Source organism: Genypterus blacodes, unplaced genomic scaffold (assembly GCF_046128005.1).
Source record: "Genypterus blacodes isolate CSIRO-AG114 ecotype Tasmania unplaced genomic scaffold, CSIRO-AGI_Gbla_v1 ptg000070l_1, whole genome shotgun sequence".
In the NCBI taxonomy this organism is placed as follows: Eukaryota; Metazoa; Chordata; class Actinopteri; order Ophidiiformes; family Ophidiidae; genus Genypterus; species Genypterus blacodes.
Genome location: NW_027466880.1, coordinates 5,936,348 through 5,963,912, shown reverse-complemented (window position 1 = coordinate 5,963,912; position 27,565 = coordinate 5,936,348). Strand labels below are relative to the sequence as shown.

At 43.7% G+C, this 27,565-nt stretch overlaps 10 non-coding genes and 2 pseudogenes across 10 annotated transcripts; all 12 read left to right on the top strand.

The window, feature by feature from the left end:
- The first annotated feature begins 384 nt into the window (after nt 1-384).
- LOC143005537 (5S ribosomal RNA) lies at nt 385-503 on the top strand. The gene has a single exon (XR_012964043.1). It is a non-coding gene; the product is annotated as a 5S ribosomal RNA (ribosomal RNA).
- Nucleotides 504-748: 245 nt separating this feature from the next.
- Nucleotides 749-867, top strand: LOC143005554 (5S ribosomal RNA). The gene has a single exon (XR_012964059.1). It is a non-coding gene; the product is annotated as a 5S ribosomal RNA (ribosomal RNA).
- Nucleotides 868-1,324: 457 nt separating this feature from the next.
- On the top strand, nt 1,325-1,443 carry LOC143005555 (5S ribosomal RNA). Its single transcript, XR_012964060.1, has one exon. It is a non-coding gene; the product is annotated as a 5S ribosomal RNA (ribosomal RNA).
- Nucleotides 1,444-1,891: 448 nt separating this feature from the next.
- Nucleotides 1,892-2,010, top strand: LOC143005549 (5S ribosomal RNA). Its single transcript, XR_012964054.1, has one exon. It is a non-coding gene; the product is annotated as a 5S ribosomal RNA (ribosomal RNA).
- A 468-nt stretch (nt 2,011-2,478) lies between these two features.
- On the top strand, nt 2,479-2,597 carry LOC143005541 (5S ribosomal RNA). The gene has a single exon (XR_012964047.1). It is a non-coding gene; the product is annotated as a 5S ribosomal RNA (ribosomal RNA).
- A 457-nt stretch (nt 2,598-3,054) lies between these two features.
- On the top strand, nt 3,055-3,163 carry LOC143005572 (5S ribosomal RNA; annotated as a pseudogene).
- A 6,682-nt stretch (nt 3,164-9,845) lies between these two features.
- On the top strand, nt 9,846-9,964 carry LOC143005577 (5S ribosomal RNA). Its single transcript, XR_012964072.1, has one exon. It is a non-coding gene; the product is annotated as a 5S ribosomal RNA (ribosomal RNA).
- Nucleotides 9,965-10,209: 245 nt separating this feature from the next.
- LOC143005543 (5S ribosomal RNA) lies at nt 10,210-10,328 on the top strand. The gene has a single exon (XR_012964049.1). It is a non-coding gene; the product is annotated as a 5S ribosomal RNA (ribosomal RNA).
- Nucleotides 10,329-12,158: 1,830 nt separating this feature from the next.
- On the top strand, nt 12,159-12,277 carry LOC143005564 (5S ribosomal RNA; annotated as a pseudogene).
- Nucleotides 12,278-18,680: 6,403 nt separating this feature from the next.
- LOC143005531 (5S ribosomal RNA) lies at nt 18,681-18,799 on the top strand. The gene has a single exon (XR_012964038.1). It is a non-coding gene; the product is annotated as a 5S ribosomal RNA (ribosomal RNA).
- Nucleotides 18,800-19,044: 245 nt separating this feature from the next.
- On the top strand, nt 19,045-19,163 carry LOC143005563 (5S ribosomal RNA). The gene has a single exon (XR_012964067.1). It is a non-coding gene; the product is annotated as a 5S ribosomal RNA (ribosomal RNA).
- Nucleotides 19,164-19,607: 444 nt separating this feature from the next.
- On the top strand, nt 19,608-19,726 carry LOC143005560 (5S ribosomal RNA). Its single transcript, XR_012964064.1, has one exon. It is a non-coding gene; the product is annotated as a 5S ribosomal RNA (ribosomal RNA).
- The last annotated feature ends 7,839 nt before the right edge of the window (nt 19,727-27,565 follow it).

The window sequence follows — 27,565 nt, the reverse complement described above, 5'->3', positions numbered from 1 at the left end:
TAAACACGCAATTTCCCTCAGGAGAATAAAGTTGTATCTTATCTTATCTTATATGAAAGCATACATTCAGAAAATGAGTATTGCACATGGTCATAATATGAGAAGATTGAATGCACATGAGAAGTGAAGAACACGAGTCACTGTGTGACAATGATGATGATGAGGATGAAAGTGAGCGTCAGAGATGTAAGTGGTCCCTCTGTATGTTCTATGTGATGATTATCAGTTTCATTAGGTAAGACTTCATTATCCAGAAATGTGTGTTTCTGATGAAGGCATCATGTAAATTGTGATATACATGAACTTGAGTGTAGTCATGTGTACACGGTGACTTGAACTGGGTCTGTCTCACCGATAAAGAGCCTCTTGGTGGCTGCTCTCCTCGTTTACGGCCATACCACTCTGAACACACCCGATCTCGTCTGATCTCGGAAGCTAAGCAGCGTCGGGCCAGGTTAGTACTTGGATGGGAGACCGCCTGGGAATACCCGGTGCAGTAAGCATTTTGGCCCTCTGAGCAGCAGGCCTCACCTGGTCCTCCTCCCTCATGTTTCACTCCCTCTGTGAACACGCAATTTCCCTCGGGAGTATAAAGTTGTATCTTATCTTATCTGAAATGTTAGTGTTCTTCTGATGAAGGCATCATGTAAATTGTGATATACATGAACTTGAGTGTAGTCATGTGTACACGGTGACTTGAACTGGGTCTGTCTCACCTATAAAGAGCCTCTGTGTGGCTGCTCTCCTCGTTTACGGCCATACCACTCTGAACACGCCTGATCTCGTCTGATCTCGGAAGCTAAGCAGCATCGGGCCAGGTTAGTACTTGGATGGGAGACCGCCTGGGAATACCCAGTGCCGTAAGCATTTTGGCCCTCTGAGCAGCAGGCCTCACCTGGTCCTCCTCCCTCATGTTTCACTCCCTCTGTCAACACCCAATGTCCCTCGGGAGAATAAAGTTGTATCTTATCTTATCTTATATGAAAGCATACATTCAGAAAATGAGTATTGCACATGGGCATAATATGAGATGATTGAATGCACATGAGGAGTGAAGTACAGGAGCCACTGTGTGACGATGATGATGATGATGATGATAATGATGATGAAAGTGAGCGTCAGAGATGTTAGTGGTCCCTCTTTATGTTCTATGTGATGATTATCAGTTTCATTAGGTAAGACTTCATTATCCAGAAATGTGTGTTTCTGATGAAGGCATCATGTAAATTGTGATATACATGAACTTGAGTGTAGTCATGTGTACACGGTGACTTGAACTGGGTCTGTCTCACCTATAAAGAGCCTCTGTGTGGCTGCTCTCCTTGTTCACGGCCATACCTCTCTGAACACGCCCGATCTCTTCTGATCTCAGAAGCTAAGCAGCGTCGGGCCAGGTTAGTACTTGGATGGGAGACCGCCTGGGAATACCCGGTGCCGTTAGCATTTTGGCCCTCTGAGCAGCAGGCCTCACCTGGTCCTCCTCCCTCATGTTTCACTCCCTCTGTCAACACCCAATGTCCCTCGGGAGAATAAAGTTGTATCTTATCTTATCTTATATGAAAGCATACATTCAGAAAATGAGTATTGCACATGGGCATAATATGAGAAGATTGAATGCACATGAGAAGTGAAGTACACGAGCCACTGTGTGACAATGATGATGATGATGATGATGAAAGTGAGCGTCAGAGATGTTAGTGGTCCCTCTTTATGTTCTATATGATGATTATCAGTTTCATTAGGTAAGACTTCATTATCCAGAAATGTGTGTTTCTGATGAAGGCATCATGTAAATTGTGATATACATGAACTTGAGTGTAGTCATGTGTACACGGTGACTTGAACTGGGTCTGTCTCACTTATAAAGAGCCTCTGTGTGGCTGCTCTCCTCGTTTACGGCCATACCACTCTGAACACGCCTGATCTCGTCTGATCTCGGAAGCTAATTAGCGTCGGGCCAGGTTAGTACTTGGATGGGAGACCGCCTGGGAATACCCGGTGCCGTAAGCATTTTGGCCCTCTGAGCAGCAGGCCTCACCTGGTCCTCCTCCCTCATGTTTCACTCCCTCTGTGAACACGCAATTCCCCTGGGGAGAATAAAGTTGTATCTTATCTTATCTTATATGAAAGCATACATTCAGAAAATGAGTATTGCACACGATCATAATATGAGAAGATTGAATGCACATGAGAAGTGAAGTACACGAGCCACTGTGTGAGATGATGATGATGATGATGATGATGATGATGATAATGATGATGAAAGTGAGCGTCAGAGATGTTAGTGGTCCCTCTTTATGTTCTATGTGATGATTATCAGTTTCATTAGGTAAGACTTCATTATCCAGAAATGTGTGTTTCTGATGAAGGCATCATGTAAATTGTGATATACATGAACTTGAGTGTAGTCATGTGTACACGGTGACTTGAACTGGGTCTGTCTCACCTATAAAGAGCCTCTGTGTGGCTGCTCTCCTCGTTTACGGCCATACCACTCTGAACACGCCTGATCTCGTCTGATCTCGGAAGCTAAGCAGTGTCGGGCCAGGTTAGTACTTGGATGGGAGACCGCCTGGGAATACCCAGTGCCGTAAGCATTTTGGCCCTCTGAGCAGCAGGCCTCACCTGGTCCTCCTCCCTCATGTTTCACTCCCTCTGTGAACACGCAAGTTCCCTCGGGAGAATAAAGTTGTATCTTATCTTATCTTATATGAAAGCATACATTCAGAACATGAGTATTGCACATGGGCATAATATGAGAAGATTGAATGCACATGAGAAGTGAAGTACACGAGCCACTGTGTGACGATGATGATGATGATGATGATGATGATGATGAAAGTGAGCGTCAGAGATGTTAGTGGTCCCTCTTAATGTTCTATGTGATGATTATCAGTTTCATTAGGTAAGACTTCATTATCCAGAAATGTGTGTTTCTGATGAAGGCATCATGTAAATTGTGATATACATGAACTTGAGTGTAGTCATGTGTACACGGTGACTTGAACTGGGTCTGTCTCACCTATAAAGAGCCTCTGTGTGGCTGCTCTCCTAGTTTAAGGCCGTACCACTCTGAACACGCACAATCTCGGAAGCTAAGCAGCGTCGGGCCAGGTTAGTACTTGGATGGGAGACCGCCTGGGAATACCCGGTGCCGTAAGCATTTTGGCCCTCTGAGCAGCAGGCCTCACCTGGTCCTCCTCCCTCATGTTTCACTCCCTCTGTCAACACGCAATTTCCCTCGGGAGAATAAAGTTGTGTCTTATCTTATTTGAAATGTTAGTGTTCTTCTGATGAAGGCATCATGTAAATTGTGATATACATGAACTTGAGTGTAGTCATGTGTACACGGTGACTTGAACTGGGTCTGTCTCACCTATAAAGAGCCTCTGTGTGGCTGCTCTTCTTGTTTACGGCCATACCACTCTGAACACGGAAGTCAGAGGAGGTGTGTGTGAGCTCCAGGCGTGCGTGTATTTTGACTGATCCTGTGCGGCAATTTTGATTTTGAGTTTGAACTGTGGCGTTTCTTTAAGCCCAGATTTTTCGTTTCTTTGATAGCTCGGTTTTTGGATCCACCCCCAGCTGTTTTGACTGTCTGGGGGACACTTTAAGTTATTTGTTTGTTTGGTTTGTGTTTTCCTGATGGAAAATAGTTTATACTGTGCTCCAAGTATGGTGAGAACCAGAGGAAAGGGAGCCAGAGTTGCTGCACCGGGCCCGGACCGGACGGCCGAGGCAAGCGAGCCGATGGTGAAAGACGATCGGGCGTACAGGACCCTGGACGGTCAGAATATGACGGGAGAAATGGAGGACACACGTGCAGTGACAGCTCCTGACGTAGCCGAAAATGCGGAAGGAGGAAGAGGGCAGGAGAGAGAAATCATCAGAGAGGAAGAGATACGGATTATTAAGGATAAAGCTGAAGCGTTTCAGCAAAATTTAACGCTTGCCCTGGAGCTGATTGGAGAAGATAAAGTGACCGCAATGGAGCTGATCCAGGCAATACAAGACACTTGTGGGAAAATCATCGCCTGCCGGTACACGGGCAGAAATAAATATGAGATCACAATGAATCACCCGAAGGGGAAAGAAAGACTATTGGACGGCATAAAAATTGGACAGACCGCGATCATGTCCAAGGAGTTATGTAATGATGAGCTGGTGGTCTCGTTTCTGGGGCTGCCGGCGTATATCACGGACAGCGTCATTCTGGGCAAGCTGAACAGCTGGGGAGTGAGTGCAGTATCCCCGATCATCAGGAGAATGTGGCCGGGAACTAGAATTGCTGACGGAACAAGATACGTGAAAGTTAAATTCACGGAGACGGTCCAATCACTTCCATATTCGACCAAGTTTGAGACGGCTTTTGGAGCAGAGTTCTTCAGAGTTTTGCACGACAAACAGGTGAAAGTGTGCAGACAGTGCATACAGACTGGTCATATCCTGAGGGACTGTCCAGATTTCCTTTGTAGAAAATGTGGAGAGCAGGGGCACTATGCAAGGGAGTGCATGGGCAGAGGGAACAAATGCCAGAGCTGCAAAAAGGAGAGCAGCAGATGTGTTTGTGAGGACGTTGATCATGCTCCAGGGACGGGAGGAAAGCAACGTGAGGAGCAGGAAGAATCGAGAGAGAATATCTCTGAGAGGGAGGAGACCGAGAAGGATCGTGCGGAGGGGGAAGCGGAGAAAGGAAGAGACATACTGGAGTCGGACGGAGAGCAAGGAATGGAGGTGAGAGGATCGACAGCTGAGGTGCCGGGACATGGAGACGCAGCAGAGGGGCAGAGTGTGAATACATCGGAGAGAAAGGAGAGGAAGGTGAAAATTGTTCAACTTCAGCGGCCCCCAGAATCAGACTCAGAGATATGCTTGACGGGGTCTCAAGAGTCGGGGAACTCGGAGTCTGATATGGACCTCGGAAACAGCCAGGAGCTGGGGAAGAGAAGACTGCAATGGATGCTGAAGACAAGGGGATCAAAAAGAGGAAAAAGTAAGACGTGAACTGTAGCATAAAGATGATGGGCCTGATTTATCTCTATGTATTTACAATGTTAAAAATACTATCGCAAAACACAAACGGCTTAAGATGTATTAACAAGATGCGAGATGTTTTAAGGGTGGATACTTTTGACATCCTCTGTGTACAAGAGACTAAGTGGACAAGGGAGTGGAGAAGCTATCTGAGGGATACATGGGCTGGAAAAGTGTGGGCAAACAACGGTGTAAATGGACGAGCCGGAGTCGCTATTTTTGCTAAAGGAGATAAGATCAAAAATGTTAAGGAAATAGTGAAGGATGATGAGGGAAGGGTGATCGGTATTGAATTTATTTACAGGAATGTGCTTTACAAACTTTTGAATATTTATGCACCGAATGAGGACAACAAGCGTGGAATTTTCTTTGATCAACTAAGACCGCATTTGGGAGGGAACATTTGTGTAGTGGGGGATTTTAACTGTGCACTTACGAGATTGGATATATCAAGCAACAATACATACAAAAGTGATATAAGTAGGAAATCGCTAAATGAGCTTTTTGACTATTTCAACCTGGTAGATCTGTGGAGGGTGCGCAATATGGGAGAAAGGGGCTTTTCCAGACGACAGACGGTTCTGGGGAAACTTAAACAGTCCAGGATTGACTTATGTCTATTAGCATCTGGGCTGGAAAAAAAGATTTCAAAATGCTGGTATGAGTTCACAGGGTTTAGCGATCATGCAAGGTTATGGGTGGAGCTGGGGGAGAAAGAGCACAAAGGTGGAGGGTTATGGTGTTTAAATAACAGTGTTTTGCTGGATGGAAAATATAGGGAGAAAGTTGAAAATCTACTGAAAGAAAGAAAAAGAGAACTGCAGGGTGAGGGTTGTATAAATATGGGGGAGTGGTGGGAGGAGGTGAAATTGCACATCAAAAAAGTGACAATAAACTATTGTAAAAATAAAATGGAGAAGGAAAGAAGAACTGAGTATAGTTTAAGAGACCAGATTAATAAAGAGCTGGAAAGGTCGATTGCAGAGGAAAACTTCAACAATCTAAAATATCTCATGCTGAGAAAACAATTAGATGAGCTTGAGAAGAAACGGAGCAGAGGGGCAGCTATCAGATCGAGGATGAAGGATATTTTAGAAGGGGAAAAGAATACAAGTTTCTTTTTAGGGCTTGAAAAAAGACAGCAAAAGAAAGCTCATCTGCAAAACCTGAAAAATGAAGAGGGTAAGACAATGGAGAAGACAGAGGAAATGCTGGAGGTGGCTCATAAACATTTTAAAACACTTTTTTCAAAGATGGAGGTAAACTCTACAGACCACAGTGTTTTTGAAGGGATAGAAAAAAAATTAGGGGAAGATGACAGAGCAGACTGTGATAAAAACATAACAGAGGAAGAATTGGAAAGAGCAATAAATGGTTTGAATAAGAACAAAAGTCCAGGGCTGGATGGGTTATCGGGGGAATTTTACATCACCTTTAAACAGGTGATGAAGCCAATTCTCCTGAGAATCTTTCAATGCATGGAGCGGGAGGGGAAAGCATCTGGGGACTTCTTCACGGGGCTAATCCGAGTGGTGTATAAGAATAAGGGTGACAAAGGTGATTTGGGGAATTATAGGCCAATTAGTCTGCTAAATACAGATTATAAAATACTGGCTAAAATCCTGGCAAACAGATCGAAGGAGGTGATAGGCACAGTGGTGAATCCCTGTCAGTGTTATGGTGTGGTAGGGAGAGTCATTAGTGACATCATCTTATCGATCCAGGACATCTTTGACAAAATGAATCAGAAGGGAGGGCTGTACATAGGGGTTGATTTAGAGAAGGCGTTTGATAGGGTGGATCATGATTTTTTGTTTAAAACACTGGAAAAGATGGGTTTCGGGGAAGGTTTCACTAAATGGATTAGGTTAATATATAGGAATGCCATCAGTAGGGTGAAAATAAACGGGAGGTTAACTGAGAGCTTCGCTCTGGAGAGGTCAATCAGGCAAGGATGCCCGCTTTCAGCTATGTTATACTCCATAGCGGCAGAACCCTTGTCTGCCCTCATTAGGAGGGACCCAGGGATTTTGGGGATTGAAATGGAAGATAAAACGGACACGAAAATCTACCAGTACGCAGATGACATAAGTATTACGGTTAGGGATGAGAGGAGTGTAGACAGGGTGCTGCAGCATGTAGAGTGCTATGAGAGGGCATCTGGGGCCAAAATCAATGGGGAAAAAACCGAGCTAATTGGCTTTGGTGATGGTTTCGATTGTGTAAATAAATGGAATTTTGTAAAGAGAAATGAAATGGTGAAGGTTTTGGGTGTATACGTAGGTAAGAATCGAGATGCAGCAACAAAACAAACGTGGGGTGAAATAGAGGGAAAAATCAAAATGCGATTGGATTTCTGGTCCGGGAGGAAATTGAATCTAAGGGGTAAAGTGATAGTAACTAACGCCCTCCTCCTGTCCAAGTGTCAGTATGCGCTAAGAGTCTGTGAAAAGCCGGACAGGGTAATAGGAAAGCTGAATGACATGATGAGTGCTTTCATCTGGAATAAAAAACAGCATTTGATAGCCAGGAAGGTGCTCTGCTGGGCAGAAGGAGGGCGGTTTGAAATTGGTGGACCTGAAAAGTAAAAAGCTTAGTGCACGGATTCGACTGTTAGGGAAATTTATGGGAAACGCAAAGATTTACGCGTGGCAGAAGTGCCTCGACTCTTGCCTACAGGGGTGGGATAATAGAGGAGTGTTTAATCTATGTAGGGAAACGGAGCAAAGGGAAAGAGCACAGGTTAATGCATTTACAGGGGAAATACTTGAAGCGTGGAATATTTTACTGGGGGATTTAAAGTTTAGATGTGAGACTGCGGAGCAGGTGTTACACCAACCAGTTTTCAGAAATCCGGCAATAAGGTGTCAGGGGAAGGTATTTTCAGGGAGGTACTTGGAGGAACTAGGTTTAAATCAGGTGAAGCACTTTATCCAAAGAGGTGGTGGATTTCTGCAGGAGGAAGTAATCCAGGAGGTCAGGGGAAGATTAGGGAAAGTGAGACCAATAGAGATCAAAAGACTATGCCAGAGAATTTTAGAGGGGTTACCTCGTAGCTGGGTGGCGCTGGTGAAGGGGAGGAGGGCAGAGAAGGCTCTGGAGTTGGTCAGTTTCTCCCTCATCCAAGGAGGGAAAGAGCATGACATACGATCAGTTAACTCCAAGATACTATATAGAGTGTTTTTGGGAAAGGAAAAGAAGAAAGCGGCAGCTGAGGAAGTATGGCTAAGGCAGTTCCATGGGCTTAAGAGGGAGCACATTTGGTCAGATCTAAATGTGAAGTTCATTTCATCAGAGTGCTTTGATACAAATTTCAGGCTCAGACACAATAGAATATTTGTCAATTTGGTGCTAAACCAGATAAATAGACTCAACAGCAAGGTTTGTGATATATGTGAGGTGGAAGTGGAGACATTTAGGCACTTTATTTTTGAATGTAAGGAGTTAAAAGTGTTTTTTGAGAAACTGGACCAATGCTTTCAAAAATGTAGAGTCACAATCACGGAAAAGGAAAAATGGGAGAGGTTTTTTCTATTTGGGTATAAGGAAAGGAAAGCAGGGGTGAACAAATGGCTTATCAATTACATTCTGAGTTATGCCAAACATGTCATCAGACTTCGGAGAAACTATTCACATTTCGAGGACAAAAAAGTGAACATCTGGAGATTTTTCTGTAACTTTATGAAAAGGAATGTGAGTCTGCTGTGGGATGGTGGGGACAAGAATTTCAAAGAAAAGGTGCTGGAAGATAACTGTCTATTTGTGTGTGGAAATCAGGGTGGGGTGCAAATGTCAATAGGTCAAGGGTGAGGGGTGATGGGTGAAGGAAAAAAAAAAAAAAAGAAAAAAAAAAGATGTGATGAATGGTGTTATGGATTGTTGGAAATAATTTGATTTGATTTGAAATGACTTGTATTTACTTGTGTAAAATGTATTTGTAAAAATATTTATTTTTTGATAATAAAAGAGAAAAAAAAAAACACGCCCGATCTCATCTGATCTCAGAAGCTAAGCAGCGTCGGGCCAGGTTAGTACTTGGATGGGAGACCGCCTAGGAATACCCGGTGCCGTAAGCATTTTGGCCCTGTGAGCAGCAGGCCTCACCTGGTCCTCCTCCCTCATGTTTCACTCCCTGTGTCAACACCCAATGTCCCTCGGGAGAATAAAGTTGTATCTTATCTAATCTGAAATGTAAGTGTTCTTCTGATGAAGGCATCATGTAAATTGTGATATACATGAACTTGAGTGTAGTCATGTGTACACGGTGACGTGAACTGGGTCTGTCTCACCTATAAAGAGCCTCTGTGTGGCTGCTCTCCTCGTTTACGCCTGGGAAAACCCGGTGCCGTAAGCATTTTGGCCCTCTGAGCAGCAGGCCTCACCTGGTCCTCCTCCCTCATGTTTCACTCCCTCTGTCAACACCCAATGCCCCTCGGGAGAATAAAGTTGTATCTTATCTTATCGTATATGAAAGCATACATTCAGAAAATGAGTATTGCACATGGGCATAATATGAGAAGATTGAATGCACATGAGAAGTGAAGTACACGAGCCACTGTGTGACGATGATGATAATGATGATGATGATGATGATGAAAGTGAGCGTCAGAGATGTTAGTGGTCCCTCTTTATGTTCTATGTGATGATTATCAGTTTCATTAGGTAAGACTTCATTATCCAGAAATGTGTGTTTCTGATGAAGGCATCATGTAAATTGTGATATACATGAACTTGAGTGTAGTCATGTGTACACGGTGACTTGAACTGGGTCTGTCTCACCTATAAAGAGCCTCTGTGTGGCTGCTCTCTTCGTTTACGGCCATACCACTCTGAACACGCCCGATCTCGTCTGATCTCGGAAGCTAAGCAGCGTCGGGCCAGGTTAGTACTTGGATGGGAGACCGCCTTGGAATACCCGGTGCCGTAAGCATTTTGGCCCTCTGAGCAGCAGGCCTCACCTGGTCCTCCTCCCTCATGTTTCACTCCCTCTGTCAACACGCAATTTCCCTCGGGAGAATAAAGTTGTATCTTATCTTATCTGAAATGTTAGTGTTCTTCTGATGAAGGCATCATGTAAATTGTGATATACATGAACTTGAGTGTAGTCATGTGTACACAGTGACTTGAACTGGGTCTGTCTCACCTATGAAGAGCCTCTGTGTGGCTGCTCTCCTCGTTTACGGCCATACCACTCTGAACACGCCCGATCGCGTCTGATCTCAGAAGCTAAGCAGCGTCGGGCCAGGTTAGTACTTGGATGGGAGACCGCCTGGGAATACCCGGTGCCGTAAGCATTTTGGCCCTCTGAGCAGCAGGCCTCACCTGGTCTTCCTCCCTCATGTTTCACTCCCTCTGTCAACACGCAATTTCCCTCGGGAGAATAAAGTTGTATCTTATCTTATCTTATATGAAAGCATACATTCAGAAAATGAGTATTGCACATGGGCATAATATGAGAAGATTGAATGCACATGAGAAGTGAAGTACACGAGCCACTGTGTGACGATGATGATGATGAAAGTGAGCGTCAGAGATGTAAGTGGTCCCTCTGTATGTTCTATGTGATGATTATGTTTACGTGGGATTTTGTCACGGCCGACATTTCCTTCCCCATCCTCGGTGCGGATTTCCTGTGCGCTCACGGACTACTAGTGGACGTCAAGAACAGCCGCTTGGTAGACGCATTGACATTCTCCTCGCTTGCTTGTGTCCGCGGTGAGGCAACATACGGCGGACTCTCCAGCTCTCTTGCTGAGGGGGACAGATATCAACGCCTACTTGGGGAGTTTCCCAGCCTGACGAAGCCCACCTTTTCCGCCACTACCATCAAGCACGGGGTTGAACACCACATTGACACTAAGGGCCCCCCGGTCTACGCTAGGGCCCGGCGGCTCAATCCTGTCAGGCTGGCAGTCGCCAGGTCAGAGTTTGCCAACATGGAGTGCCTGGGCATTATCCACCGCTCTGACAGCCCATGGGCCTCACCCCTCCACATCGTCCCTAAACCAGATGGTGGTTGTCGTCCGTGCGGAGACTACCGCCGCCTTAACGACGCTACCACACCGGACCGCTACCCGGTCCCCCACATCCAGGATTTCTCCGCACATCTGGCTGGCAAACTGGTTTTCTCCAAAGTGGATCTGGTGCGGGGCTACCACCAAGTCCCGGTGCACCCTGCAGACATCCCCAAAACGGCGGTGGTCACGCCGTTCGGACTGTTTGAGTTCCTGCGGATGCCGTTTGGACTTAAGAACGCTGCACAGTCTTTCCAGCGGTTGATGGATTCGGCGCTAAGAGACATGCCGTTCATTTTCGTTTACCTAGACGATATTCTCGTTGCCAGCTCCTCGGAGGGAGAGCACCAAGTACACCTCCGGGATCTCTTCAATAGGCTCGACCAGCACGGCTTGATTATCAACCCTGCGAAGTGCGTGTTCGGGTTGCCCTCCATCCAATTCCTCGGACATCTGGTGAGCAAAGAGGGGGCTGCCCCCCTCCCTGCAAAGGTGGAGGCCGTGTCCGCCTTTCCAAGACCGCACACAGCTCGTGCACTCCGGGAGTTTCTGGGGATGGTAACCTTTTATCACCGGTTCATCCGCCGGGCCGCCCACACTATGCGCCCGCTACACGAGGCTCTTAAGGGTAAGTCCCCCGGTCAGGCCGTCGACTGGACGGCTGAGAGGGATGCCGCGTTCGATGCCACCAAAGCCTCCCTGAGCCAAGCCACCATGCTGGCCCACCCGTCGCACAAGGCCCCCATCGCTATCACCACGGACGCGTCTGATTATGCTGTGGGAGAGGTGCACGAGCAATGGGTCGACGGCGCCTGGCAGCCACTCGTCTTTTTCAGCCGCCAGTTGACCCCCAGGGAGCGCAAGTACAGTGCGTTTGACAGAGAGCTCCTCGGCCTCTGGTTGGCAGTCCGCCATTTCAGGTTCCTGCTTGAAGGTCGAGAGTTTACGGCATTCATGGACCATAAGCCGCTCACGTTCTGCATGTCCAAGGTGGCCGAGCCTTGGTCGGCCCGCCAGCAGCGTCAGCTCTCCTTCATATCGGAATACACCACGGACATCTGACACGTCGCCGGAAAGGACAACGTGGTGCCCTGTGTGGCTGCTCTCCTCGTTTACAGCCATACCACTCTGAACACGCCCGATCTCGTCTGATCTCGGAAGCTAAGCAGCGTCGGGACAGGTTAGTACTTGGATGGGAGACTGCCTGGGAATACCCGGTGCCGTAAGCATTTTGGCCCTCTGAGCAGCAGGCCTCACCTAATCCTCCTCCCTCATGTTTCACTCCCTCTGTCAACACGCAATTTCCCTCGGGAGAATAAAGATGTATCTTATCTTATCTGAAATGTTAGTGTTCTTCTGATGAAGGCATCATGTAAATTGTGATATACATGAACTTGAGTGTAGTCATGTGTACACGGTGACTTGAACTGGGTCTGTCTCACCTATAAAGAGCCTCTGTGTGGCTGCTCTCCTCGTTTACGGCCATACCACTCTGAACACGGAAGTAAGAGGAGGTGTGTGTGAGCTCTAGGCGTGCGTGTATTTTGACTGATCCTGTGCGGCAATTTTGATTTTGAGTTTGAACTGTGGCGTTTCTTTAAGCCCAGATTTTTCGTTTCTTTGATAGCTCGGTTTTTGGAGCCACCCCCAGCAGTTTTGACTGTCTGGGGGACACTTTAAGTTATTTGTTTGTTTGGTTTGTGTTTTCCTGATGAAAAATAGTTTATACTGTGCTCCAAGTATGGTGAGAACCAGAGGAAAGGGAGCCAGAGTCGCTGCACCGGGCCCGGACCGGACAGCCGAGGCAAACGAGCCGATGGTGAAAGACGATCGGGCGTACAGGACCGTGGACGGTCAGAATATGACGGGAGAAATGGAGGACACACGTGCGGTGACAGCTCCTGACGTAGCCGAAAATGCGGAAGGAGGAAGAGGGCAGGAGAGAGAAATCATCAGAGAGGAAGAGATATGGATTATTAAGGATAAAGCTGAAGAGTTTCAGCAAAATTTAACGCTCGCCCTGGAGCTGATTGGAGAAGATAAAGTGACCGCAATGGAGCTGATCCAGGCAATACAAGACACTTTTGGGAAAATCATCGCCTGCCGGTACACGGGCAGAAATAAATATGAGATCACAATGAATCACCCGAAGGGGAAAGAAAGACTATTGGACGGCATAAAAATTGGACAGACCGCGATCATGTCCAAGGAGTTATGTAATGATGAGCTGGTGGTCTCGTTTCTGGGGCTGCCGGCGTATATCACGGACAGCGTCATTCTGGGCAAGCTGAACAGCTGGGGAGTGAGTGCAGTATCCCCGATCATCAGGAGAATGTGGCCGGGAACTAGAATTGCTGACGGAACAAGATACGTGAAAGTTAAATTCACGGAGACGGTCCAATCACTTCCATATTCGACCAAGTTTGAGACGGCTTTTGGAGCAGAGTTCTTCAGAGTTTTGCACGACAAACAGGTGAAAGTGTGCAGACAGTGCATACAGACTGGTCATATCCTGAGGGACTGTCCAGATTTCCTTTGTAGAAAATGTGGAGAGCAGGGGCACTATGCAAGGGAGTGCATGGGCAGAGGGAACAAATGCCAGAGCTGCAAAAAGGAGAGCAGCAGATGTGTTTGTGAGGACGTTGATCATGCTCCAGGGACGGGAGGAAAGCAACGTGAGGAGCAGGAAGAATCGAGAGAGAATATCTCTGAGAGGGAGGAGACCGAGAAGGATCGTGCGGAGGGGGAAGCGGAGAAAGGAAGAGACATACTGGAGTCGGACGGAGAGCAAGGAATGGAGGTGAGAGGATCGACAGCTGAGGTGCCGGGACATGGAGACGCAGCAGAGGGGCAGAGTGTGAATACATCGGAGAGAAAGGAGAGGAAGGTGAAAATTGTTCAACTTCAGCGGCCCCCAGAATCAGACTCAGAGATATGCTTGACGGGGTCTCAAGAGTCGGGGAACTCGGAGTCTGATATGGACCTCGGAAACAGCCAGGAGCTGGGGAAGAGAAGACTGCAATGGATGCTGAAGACAAGGGGATCAAAAAGAGGAAAAAGTAAGACGTGAACTGTAGCATAAAGATGATGGGCCTGATTTATCTCTATGTATTTACAATGTTAAAAATACTATCGCAAAACACAAACGGCTTAAGATGTATTAACAAGATGCGAGATGTTTTAAGGGTGGATACTTTTGACATCCTCTGTGTACAAGAGACTAAGTGGACAAGGGAGTGGAGAAGCTATCTGAGGGATACATGGGCTGGAAAAGTGTGGGCAAACAACGGTGTAAATGGACGAGCCGGAGTCGCTATTTTTGCTAAAGGAGATAAGATCAAAAATGTTAAGGAAATAGTGAAGGATGATGAGGGAAGGGTGATCGGTATTGAATTTATTTACAGGAATGTGCTTTACAAACTTTTGAATATTTATGCACCGAATGAGGACAACAAGCGTGGAATTTTCTTTGATCAACTAAGACCGCATTTGGGAGGGAACATTTGTGTAGTGGGGGATTTTAACTGTGCACTTACGAGATTGGATATATCAAGCAACAATACATACAAAAGTGATATAAGTAGGAAATCGCTAAATGAGCTTTTTGACTATTTCAACCTGGTAGATCTGTGGAGGGTGCGCAATATGGGAGAAAGGGGCTTTTCCAGACGACAGACGGTTCTGGGGAAACTTAAACAGTCCAGGATTGACTTATGTCTATTAGCATCTGGGCTGGAAAAAAAGATTTCAAAATGCTGGTATGAGTTCACAGGGTTTAGCGATCATGCAAGGTTATGGGTGGAGCTGGGGGAGAAAGAGCACAAAGGTGGAGGGTTATGGTGTTTAAATAACAGTGTTTTGCTGGATGGAAAATATAGGGAGAAAGTTGAAAATCTACTGAAAGAAAGAAAAAGAGAACTGCAGGGTGAGGGTTGTATAAATATGGGGGAGTGGTGGGAGGAGGTGAAATTGCACATCAAAAAAGTGACAATAAACTATTGTAAAAATAAAATGGAGAAGGAAAGAAGAACTGAGTATAGTTTAAGAGACCAGATTAATAAAGAGCTGGAAAGGTCGATTGCAGAGGAAAACTTCAACAATCTAAAATATCTCATGCTGAGAAAACAATTAGATGAGCTTGAGAAGAAACGGAGCAGAGGGGCAGCTATCAGATCGAGGATGAAGGATATTTTAGAAGGGGAAAAGAATACAAGTTTCTTTTTAGGGCTTGAAAAAAGACAGCAAAAGAAAGCTCATCTGCAAAACCTGAAAAATGAAGAGGGTAAGACAATGGAGAAGACAGAGGAAATGCTGGAGGTGGCTCATAAACATTTTAAAACACTTTTTTCAAAGATGGAGGTAAACTCTACAGACCACAGTGTTTTTGAAGGGATAGAAAAAAAATTAGGGGAAGATGACAGAGCAGACTGTGATAAAAACATAACAGAGGAAGAATTGAAAAGAGCAATAAATGGTTTGAATAAGAACAAAAGTCCAGGGCTGGATGGGTTATCGGGGGAATTTTACATCACCTTTAAACAGGTGATGAAGCCAATTCTCCTGAGAATCTTTCAATGCATGGAGCGGGAGGGGAAAGCATCTGGGGACTTCTTCACGGGGCTAATCCGAGTGGTGTATAAGAATAAGGGTGACAAAGGTGATTTGGGGAATTATAGGCCAATTAGTCTGCTAAATACAGATTATAAAATACTGGCTAAAATCCTGGCAAACAGATTGAAGGAGGTGATAGGCACAGTGGTGAATCCCTGTCAGTGTTATGGTGTGGTAGGGAGAGTCATTAGTGACATCATCTTATCGATCCAGGACATCTTTGACAAAATGAATCAGAAGGGAGGGCTGTACATAGGGGTTGATTTAGAGAAGGCGTTTGATAGGGTGGATCATGATTTTTTGTTTAAAACACTGGAAAAGATGGGTTTCGGGGAAGGTTTCACTAAATGGATTAGGTTAATATATAGGAATGCCATCAGTAGGGTGAAAATAAACGGGAGGTTAACTGAGAGCTTCGCTCTGGAGAGGTCAATCAGGCATGGATGCCTGCTTTCAGCTATGTTATACTCCATAGCGGCAGAACCCTTGTCTGCCCTCATTAGGAGGGACCCAGGGATTTTGGGGATTGAAATGGAAGCTAAAACGGACACGAAAATCTACCAGTACGCAGATGACATAAGTATTACGGTTAGGGATGAGAGGAGTGTAGACAGGGTGCTGCAGCATGTAGAGTGCTATGAGAGGGCATCTGGGGCCAAAATCAATGGTGAAAAAAACCGAGCTAATGGGCTTTGGTGATGGTTTCGATTGTGTAAATAAATGGAATTTTGTAAAGAGAAATGAAATGGTGAAGGTTTTGGGTGTATACGTAGGTAAGAATCGAGATGCAGCAACAAAACAAACGTGGGGTGAAATAGAGGGAAAAATCAAAATGCGATTGGATTTCTGGTCCGGGAGGAAATTGAATCTAAGGGGTAAAGTGATAGTAACTAACGCCCTCCTCCTGTCCAAGTGTCAGTATGCGCTAAGAGTCTGTGAAATGCCGGACAGGGTAATAGGAAAGCTGAATGACATGATGAGTGCTTTCATCTGGAATAAAAAACAGCATTTGATAGCCAGGAAGGTGCTCATCAATGGGCAGAAGGAGGGCGGTTTGAAATTGGTGGACCTGAAAAGTAAAAAGCTTAGTGCACGGATTCGACTGTTAGGGAAATTTATGGGAAACGCAAAGATTTACGCGTGGCAGAAGTGCCTCGACTCTTGCCTACAGGGGTGGGATAATAGAGGAGTGTTTAATCTATGTAGGGAAACGGAGCAAAGGGAAGGAGCACAGGTTAATGCATTTACAGGGGAAATACTTGAAGCGTGGAATATTTTACTGGGGGATTTAAAGTTTAGATGTGAGACTGCGGAGCAGGTGTTACACCAACCAGTTTTCAGAAATCCGGCAATAAGGTGTCAGGGGAAGGTATTTTCAGGGAGGTACTTGGAGGAACTAGGTTTAAATCAGGTGAAGCACTTTATCCAAAGAGGTGGTGGATTTCTGCAGGAGGAAGTAATCCAGGAGGTCAGGGGAAGATTAGGGAAAGTGAGACCAATAGAGATCAAAAGACTATGCCAGAGAATTTTAGAGGGGTTACCTCGTAGCTGGGTGGCGCTGGTGAAGGGGAGGAGGGCAGAGAAGGCTCTGGAGTTGGTCAGTTTCTCCCTCATCCAAGGAGGGAAAGAGCATGACATACGATCAGTTAACTCCAAGATACTATATAGAGTGTTTTTGGGAAAGGAAAAGAAGAAAGCGGCAGCTGAGGAAGTATGGCTAAGGCAGTTCCATGGGCTTAAGAGGGAGCACATTTGGTCAGATCTAAATGTGAAGTTCATTTCATCAGAGTGCTTTGATACAAATTTCAGGCTCAGACACAATAGAATATTTGTCAATTTGGTGCTAAACCAGATAAATAGACTCAACAGCAAGGTTTGTGATATATGTGAGGTGGAAGTGGAGACATTTAGGCACTTTATTTTTGAATGTAAGGAGTTAAAAGTGTTTTTTGAGAAACTGGACCAATGCTTTCAAAAATGTAGAGTCACAATCACGGAAAAGGAAAAATGGGAGAGGTTTTTTCTATTTGGGTATAAGGAAAGGAAAGCAGGGGTGAACAAATGGCTTATCAATTACATTCTGAGTTATGCCAAACATGTCATCAGACTTCGGAGAAACTATTCACATTTCGAGGACAAAAAAGTGAACATCTGGAGATTTTTCTGTAACTTTATGAAAAGGAATGTGAGTCTGCTGTGGGATGGTGGGGACAAGAATTTCAAACAAAAGGTGCTGGAAGATAACTGTCTGCAATGTCAATAGGGTGCAAATGTCAATAGGTCAAGGGTGAGGGGTGATGGGTGAAGGAAAAAAAAAAAAAAAGAAAAAAAAAAGATGTGATGAATGGTGTTATGGATTGTTGGAAATAATTTGATTTGATTTGAAATGACTTGTATTTACTTGTGTAAAATGTATTTGTAAAAATATTTATTTTTTGATAATAAAAGAGAAAAAAAAAAAACACGCCCGATCTCGTCTGATCTCAGAAGCTAAGCAGCGTCGGGCCAGGTTAGTACTTGGATGGGAGACCGCCTAGGAATAACCGGTGCCGTAAGCATTTTGGCCCTGTGAGCAGCAGGCCTCACCTGGTCCTCCTCCCTCATGTTTCACTCACTCTGTGAACATGCAAGTTCCCTCGGGAGAATAAAGTTGTATCTTATCTTATCTTATATGAAAGCATACATTCAGAAAATGAGTATTGCACATGGGCATAATATGAGAAGATTGAATGCACATGAGAAGTGAAGTACACGAGCCACTGTGTGACCATGATGATGATGATGATGATGATGATGATGATGATGAAAGTGAGCGTCAGAGATGTTAGTGGTCCCTCTTTATGTTCTATGTGATGATTATCAGTTTCATTAGGTAAGACTTCATTATCCAGAAATGTGTGTTTCTGATGAAGGCATCATGTAAATTGTGATATACATGAACTTGAGTGTAGTCATGTGTACACGGTGACTTGAACTGGGTCTGTCTCACCTATGAAGAGCCTCTGTGTGGCTGCTGTCCTCGTTTACGGCCATACCACTCTGAACACGCCCGATCTCGTCTGATCTCGGAAGCTAAGCAGCGTCGGGCCAGGTTAGTACTTGGATGGGAGACCTCCTGGGAATACCCGGTGCCGTAAGCGTTTTGGCCCTCTGAGCAGCAGGCCTCACCTGGTCTTCCTCCCTCATGTTTCACTCCCTCTGTCAACACGCAATTTCCCTAGGGAGAATAAAGTTGTATCTTATCTTATCTGAAATGTTAGTGTTCTTCTGATGAAGGCATCATGTAAACTGTGATATACATGAACTTGAGCGTAGTCATGCGTACACGGTGACTTGAACTGGGTCTGTCTCACCTATAAAGAGCCTCTGTGTGGCTGCTCTCCTCGTTTACGGCAATACCACTCTGAACACGCCTGATCTCGTCTGATCTCGGAAGCTAAGCAGCGTCCGGCCAGGTTAGTACTTGGATGGGAGACCGCCTAGGAATACCCGGTGCCGTAAGCATTTTGGCCCTCTGAGCAGCAGGCCTCACCTGGTCCTCCTCCCTCATGTTTAACTCCCTCTGTGAACACGCAAGTTCCCTCGGAGAACAAAGTTGTATCTTATCTTATCTTATATGAAAGCATACATTCAGAAAATGAGTATTGCACATGGGCATAATATGAGAAGATTGAATGCACATGAGGAGTGAAGTACACGAGCCACTGTGTGACAATGATGATGATGAGGATGAAAGTGAGCGTCAGAGATGTAAGTGGTCCCTCTGTATGTTCTATGTGATGATTACCAGTTTCTTTAGGTAAGACTTCATTATCCAGAAATGTGTGTTTCTGATGAAGGCATCATGTAAATTGTGATATATATGAACTTGAGTGTAGTCATGTGTACACGGTGACTTGAACTGGGTCTGTCTCACCTATAAAGAGCCTCTGAGTGGCTGCTTTCCTCGTTTACGGCCATACCACTCTGAACACGCCCGATCTCGTCTGATCTCAGAAGCTAAGCAGCGTCGGGCCAGGTTAGTACTTGGATGGGAGACCGCCTTGGAATACCCGGTGCAGTAAGCATTTTGGCCCTCTGAGCAGCAGGCCTCACCTGGTCCTCCTCCCTCATGTTTCACTCCCTGTGTCAACACCCAATGTCCCTCGGGAGAATAAAGTTGTATCTTATCTTATCTCATAAGAAAGCATACATTCAGAAAATGAGTATTGCACATGGGCATAATATGAGATGATTGAATGCACATGAGGAGTGAAGTACACGAGCCACTGTGTGACGATGATGATGATGATGATGATGATGATGATGAAAGTGCGCAGCATCCAGGCAGAAATGCCATCAATGTGTGTAAACTTGGGGCAAATTGGGGAATATTGAAAATTTTCTAAAAATGTTGACCCGGGTCATCAATTTTTGAAACTGGAGAAAACTTGAAAAGCCCATATCTGTGACAAGGAAGGAGATAGAGAGCTAAAATTTCAGACGCAGCATCCAGGCAGAAATGCCATCAATGTGTGTAAATTTGGGGCAAATTGGGGAATATTGAAAATTTTCTAAAAATGTTGACCCGGGTCATCAATTTTTGAAACTGGAGAAAACTTTAAAAGCCAATATCTGTGACAAGGAAGGAGATAGAGAGCTACAATTTTAGACGCAGCATCCAGGCAGAAATGCCATCAATGTGTGTAAATTTGGGGCAAATTGGGGAATATTGAAAATTTTCTAAAAATGTTGACCCGCGGGTCATCGATTTCTGAAAATGGAAAAAACTTGAAAAGCCCATATCTGTGACAAGGAAGGAGATAGAGAGCTAAAATTTCAGACGCAGCATCCAGACAGAAATGCCATCAATTTGTGTAAATTTGGGACAAATTGGGGAATATTGAAAATTTTCTAAAAATGTTGACCCGGGTCATCAATTTTTGAAACTGGAGAAAACTTGAAAAGCCCATATCTGTGACAAGGAAGGAGATAGAGAGCTGAAATTTCAGGCGCAGCATCCAGGCAGAAATGCCATCAATGTTTGTAACTTTGGGGCAAATTGGGGAATATTGAAAATTTTCTAAAAATGTTGACCCGGGTCATCAATTTTTGAAACTGGAGAAAACTTGAAAAGCCCATATCTGTGACAAGGAAGGAGATAGAGAGCTGAAATTGCAGGCGCAGCATCCAGGCAGAAATGCCATCAATGTGTGTAAATTTGGGGCAAATTGGGGAATATTGAAAATTTTGGAAAAAAGTTGACCCCGGGTCATCGATTTTTGAAACTGGAGAAAACTTTAAAAGCCCATATCAGTGACAAGGAAGGAGATAGAGAGCTAAAATTTCAGACGCAGCATCCAGACAGAAATGCCATCAATGTGTGTAAATTTGGGGCAAATTGGGGAATATTGAAAATTTTCTAAAAATGTTGACCCGCGGGTCATCGATTCTTGTAACTAGAGAAAACTTGAAAAGCCCATGTCTGTGACAAGGATGGAGATAGAGAGCTACAATTTCAGACGCAGCATCCAGACAGAAATGCCATCAATTTGTGTAAATTTGTGGCAAATTGGGGAATATGGAAAATTTTCCAAAAATGTTGACCCGGGTCATCAATTTTTGAAACTGGAGAAAACTTGAAAAGCCCATATCTGTGACAAGGGAGGAGATAGAGAGCTAAAATTTCAGACACAGCATCCAGACACAAATGCCATCAATTTGTGTAAATTTGGGACAAATTGGGGAATATTGAACATTTTGGAAAAAAGTTGACCCCCGGGTCATCGATTTTTGAAACTGGAGAAAACTTAAAAAGCCCATATTTTTGACAAGGAAGGAGATAGAGAGCTAAAATTTCAGACGCAGCATCCAGACAGAAATGCCATCAATTTGTGTAAATTTGAGACAAATTGGGGAATATTGAACATTTTCTAAAAATGTTAACCCGCGGGTCATCGATTCTTGAAACTAGAGAAAACTTGAAAAGCCCATATCTGTGACAAGGAAGGAGATAGAGAGCTAAAATTTCAGACGCAGCATCCAGGCAGAAATGCCATCAATGTGTGTAAATTTGGGGCAAATTGGGGAATATTGAAAATTTACTAAAAATGTTGACCCGCGGGTCATCGATTCTTGTAACTAGAGAAAACTTGAAAAGCCCATGTCTGTGACAAGGAAGGAGATAGAGAGCTACAATTTCAGACGCAGCATCCAGGCAGAAATGCCATCAATGTGTGTAAATTTGGGGCAAATTGGGGAATATTGAAAATTTTCTAAAAATGTTGACCCGCGGGTCATCGATTCTTGTAACTAGAGAAAACTTGAAAAGCCCATGTCTGTGACAAGGAAGGAGATAGAGAGCTACAATTTCAGACGCAGCATCCAGGCAGAAATGCCATCAATGTGTGTAACTTTGGGGCAAATTGGGGAATATTGAAAATTTTCTAAAAATGTTGACCCGCGGGTCATCGATTCTTGTAACTAGAGAAAACTTGAAAAGCCCATGTCTGTGACAAGGAAGGAGATAGAGAGCTACAATTTCAGACGCAGCATCCAGGCAGAAATGCCATCAATGTGTGTAAATTTGGGGCAAATTGGAGAATATTGAAAATTTTCTAAAAATGTTGACCCGGGTCATCAATTTTTGAAACTGGAGAAATCTTTAAAAGCCCATATCTGTGACAAGGAAGGAGATAGAGAGCTAAAATTTCAGACACAGCATCCAGACACAAATGCCATCAATTTGTGTAAATTTGGGACAAATTGGGGAATATTGAAAATTTTCTAAAAATGTTGACCCGGGTCATTGATTTTTGAACCTGGAGAAAACGTAAAAAGCCCATATCTGTGACAAGGAAGGAGATAGAGAGCTAACATTTCAGACGCAGCATCCAGACAGAAATGCCATCAATTTGTGTAAATTTGGGACAAATTGGGGAATATTGAAAATTTTGGAAAAAAGTTGACCCCCGGGTCATCGATTTTTGAAACTGGAGAAAACTTAAAAAGCCCATATCTGTGACAAGGAAGGAGATAGAGAGCTAAAATTTCAGACGCAGCATCCAGACAGAAATGCCATCAATTTGTGTAAATTTTAGACAAAGTGGGGAATATTGAACATTTTCTAAAAATGTTGACCCGCAGGTCATCGATTCTTGTAACTAGAGAAAACTTGAAAAGCCCATGTCTGTGACAAGGAAGGAGATAGAGAGCTACAATTTCAGACACAGCATCCAGACACAAATGCCATCAATTTGTGTAAATTTGGGGCAAATTGGGGAATATTGGAAATTTTGAAAAAAGTTGACCCCTGGGTCATCGATTTTTGAAACTGGAGAAAACTTGAAAAGCCCATATCTGTGACAAGGAAGGAGATAGAGAGCTACAATTTCAGACGCAGCATCCAGACACAAATGCCATCAATTTGTGTAAATTTGGGACAAATTGGGGAATATTGAACATTTTGAAAAAAGTTGACCCCTGGGTCATCGATTTTTGAAACTGGAGAAAACTTGAAAAGCCCATATCTGTGACAAGGAAGGAGATAGAGAGCTACAATTTCAGACGCAGCATCCAGACACAAATGCCATCAATTTGTGTAAATTTGGGACAAATTGGGGAATATTGAACATTTTGAAAAAAGTTGACCCCCGGGTCATCGATTTTTGAAACTGGAGAAAACTTGAAAAGCCCATATCTGTGACAAGGAAGGAGATAGAGAGCTGAAATTGCAGGCGCAGCATCCAGGCAGAAATGCCATCAATGTGTGTAAATTTGGGGCAAATTGGGGAATATTGAAAATTTTGGAAAAAAGTTGACCCCGGGTCATCGATTTTTGAAACTGGAGAAAACTTTAAAAGCCCATATCAGTGACAAGGAAGGAGATAGAGAGCTAAAATTTCAGACGCAGCATCCAGACAGAAATGCCATCAATGTGTGTAAATTTGGGGCAAATTGGGGAATATTGAAAATTTTCTAAAAATGTTGACCCGCGGGTCATCGATTCTTGTAACTAGAGAAAACTTGAAAAGCCCATGTCTGTGACAAGGATGGAGATAGAGAGCTACAATTTCAGACGCAGCATCCAGACAGAAATGCCATCAATTTGTGTAAATTTGTGGCAAATTGGGGAATATGGAAAATTTTCCAAAAATGTTGACCCGGGTCATCAATTTTTGAAACTGGAGAAAACTTGAAAAGCCCATATCTGTGACAAGGGAGGAGATAGAGAGCTAAAATTTCAGACACAGCATCCAGACACAAATGCCATCAATTTGTGTAAATTTGGGACAAATTGGGGAATATTGAACATTTTGGAAAAAAGTTGACCCCCGGGTCATCGATTTTTGAAACTGGAGAAAACTTAAAAAGCCCATATTTTTGACAAGGAAGGAGATAGAGAGCTAAAATTTCAGACGCAGCATCCAGACAGAAATGCCATCAATTTGTGTAAATTTGAGACAAATTGGGGAATATTGAACATTTTCTAAAAATGTTAACCCGCGGGTCATCGATTCTTGAAACTAGAGAAAACTTGAAAAGCCCATATCTGTGACAAGGAAGGAGATAGAGAGCTAAAATTTCAGACGCAGCATCCAGGCAGAAATGCCATCAATGTGTGTAAATTTGGGGCAAATTGGGGAATATTGAAAATTTACTAAAAATGTTGACCCGCGGGTCATCGATTCTTGTAACTAGAGAAAACTTGAAAAGCCCATGTCTGTGACAAGGAAGGAGATAGAGAGCTACAATTTCAGACGCAGCATCCAGGCAGAAATGCCATCAATGTGTGTAAATTTGGGGCAAATTGGGGAATATTGAAAATTTTCTAAAAATGTTGACCCGCGGGTCATCGATTCTTGTAACTAGAGAAAACTTGAAAAGCCCATGTCTGTGACAAGGAAGGAGATAGAGAGCTACAATTTCAGACGCAGCATCCAGGCAGAAATGCCATCAATGTGTGTAACTTTGGGGCAAATTGGGGAATATTGAAAATTTTCTAAAAATGTTGACCCGCGGGTCATCGATTCTTGTAACTAGAGAAAACTTGAAAAGCCCATGTCTGTGACAAGGAAGGAGATAGAGAGCTACAATTTCAGACGCAGCATCCAGGCAGAAATGCCATCAATGTGTGTAAATTTGGGGCAAATTGGAGAATATTGAAAATTTTCTAAAAATGTTGACCCGGGTCATCAATTTTTGAAACTGGAGAAATCTTTAAAAGCCCATATCTGTGACAAGGAAGGAGATAGAGAGCTAAAATTTCAGACACAGCATCCAGACACAAATGCCATCAATTTGTGTAAATTTGGGACAAATTGGGGAATATTGAAAATTTTCTAAAAATGTTGACCCGGGTCATTGATTTTTGAACCTGGAGAAAACGTAAAAAGCCCATATCTGTGACAAGGAAGGAGATAGAGAGCTAACATTTCAGACGCAGCATCCAGACAGAAATGCCATCAATTTGTGTAAATTTGGGACAAATTGGGGAATATTGAAAATTTTGGAAAAAAGTTGACCCCCGGGTCATCGATTTTTGAAACTGGAGAAAACTTAAAAAGCCCATATCTGTGACAAGGAAGGAGATAGAGAGCTAAAATTTCAGACGCAGCATCCAGACAGAAATGCCATCAATTTGTGTAAATTTTAGACAAAGTGGGGAATATTGAACATTTTCTAAAAATGTTGACCCGCAGGTCATCGATTCTTGTAACTAGAGAAAACTTGAAAAGCCCATGTCTGTGACAAGGAAGGAGATAGAGAGCTACAATTTCAGACGCAGCATCCAGGCAGAAATGCCATCAATGTGTGTAAATTTGGGGCAAATTGGGGAATATTGAAAATTTTCTAAAAATGTTGACCCGGGTCATCAATTTTTGAAACTGGAGAAAACTTGAAAAGCCCATATCTGTGACAAGGAAGGAGATAGAGAGCTACAATTTCAGACGCAGCATCCAGGCAGAAATGCCATCAATTTGTGTAAATTTGGGACAAATTGGGGAATATTGAAAATTTTCTAAAAATGTTGACCCGCGGGTTATCGATTCTTGTAACTAGAGAAAACTTGAAAAGCCCATGTCTGTGACAAGGAAGGAGATAGAGAGCTACAATTTCAGACACAGCATCCAGACACAAATGCCATCAATTTGTGTAAATTTGGGACAAATTGGGGAATATTGAACATTTTGAAAAAAGTTGACCCCCGGGTCATCGATTTTTGAAACTGGAGAAAACTTGAAAAGCCCATATCTGTGACAAGGAAGGAGATAGAGAGCTGAAATTGCAGGCGCAGCATCCAGGCAGAAATGCCATCAATGTGTGTAAATTTGGGGCAAATTGGGGAATATTGAAAATTTTGGAAAAAAGTTGACCCCGGGTCATCGATTTTTGAAACTGGAGAAAACTTTAAAAGCCCATATCAGTGACAAGGAAGGAGATAGAGAGCTAAAATTTCAGACGCAGCATCCAGACAGAAATGCCATCAATGTGTGTAAATTTGGGGCAAATTGGGGAATATTGAAAATTTTCTAAAAATGTTGACCCGCGGGTCATCGATTCTTGTAACTAGAGAAAACTTGAAAAGCCCATGTCTGTGACAAGGATGGAGATAGAGAGCTACAATTTCAGACGCAGCATCCAGACAGAAATGCCATCAATTTGTGTAAATTTGTGGCAAATTGGGGAATATGGAAAATTTTCCAAAAATGTTGACCCGGGTCATCAATTTTTGAAACTGGAGAAAACTTGAAAAGCCCATATCTGTGACAAGGGAGGAGATAGAGAGCTAAAATTTCAGACACAGCATCCAGACACAAATGCCATCAATTTGTGTAAATTTGGGACAAATTGGGGAATATTGAACATTTTGGAAAAAAGTTGACCCCCGGGTCATCGATTTTTGAAACTGGAGAAAACTTAAAAAGCCCATATTTTTGACAAGGAAGGAGATAGAGAGCTAAAATTTCAGACGCAGCATCCAGACAGAAATGCCATCAATTTGTGTAAATTTGAGACAAATTGGGGAATATTGAACATTTTCTAAAAATGTTAACCCGCGGGTCATCGATTCTTGAAACTAGAGAAAACTTGAAAAGCCCATATCTGTGACAAGGAAGGAGATAGAGAGCTAAAATTTCAGACGCAGCATCCAGGCAGAAATGCCATCAATGTGTGTAAATTTGGGGCAAATTGGGGAATATTGAAAATTTACTAAAAATGTTGACCCGCGGGTCATCGATTCTTGTAACTAGAGAAAACTTGAAAAGCCCATGTCTGTGACAAGGAAGGAGATAGAGAGCTACAATTTCAGACGCAGCATCCAGGCAGAAATGCCATCAATGTGTGTAAATTTGGGGCAAATTGGGGAATATTGAAAATTTTCTAAAAATGTTGACCCGCGGGTCATCGATTCTTGTAACTAGAGAAAACTTGAAAAGCCCATGTCTGTGACAAGGAAGGAGATAGAGAGCTACAATTTCAGACGCAGCATCCAGGCAGAAATGCCATCAATGTGTGTAACTTTGGGGCAAATTGGGGAATATTGAAAATTTTCTAAAAATGTTGACCCGCGGGTCATCGATTCTTGTAACTAGAGAAAACTTGAAAAGCCCATGTCTGTGACAAGGAAGGAGATAGAGAGCTACAATTTCAGACGCAGCATCCAGGCAGAAATGCCATCAATGTGTGTAAATTTGGGGCAAATTGGAGAATATTGAAAATTTTCTAAAAATGTTGACCCGGGTCATCAATTTTTGAAACTGGAGAAATCTTTAAAAGCCCATATCTGTGACAAGGAAGGAGATAGAGAGCTAAAATTTCAGACACAGCATCCAGACACAAATGCCATCAATTTGTGTAAATTTGGGACAAATTGGGGAATATTGAAAATTTTCTAAAAATGTTGACCCGGGTCATTGATTTTT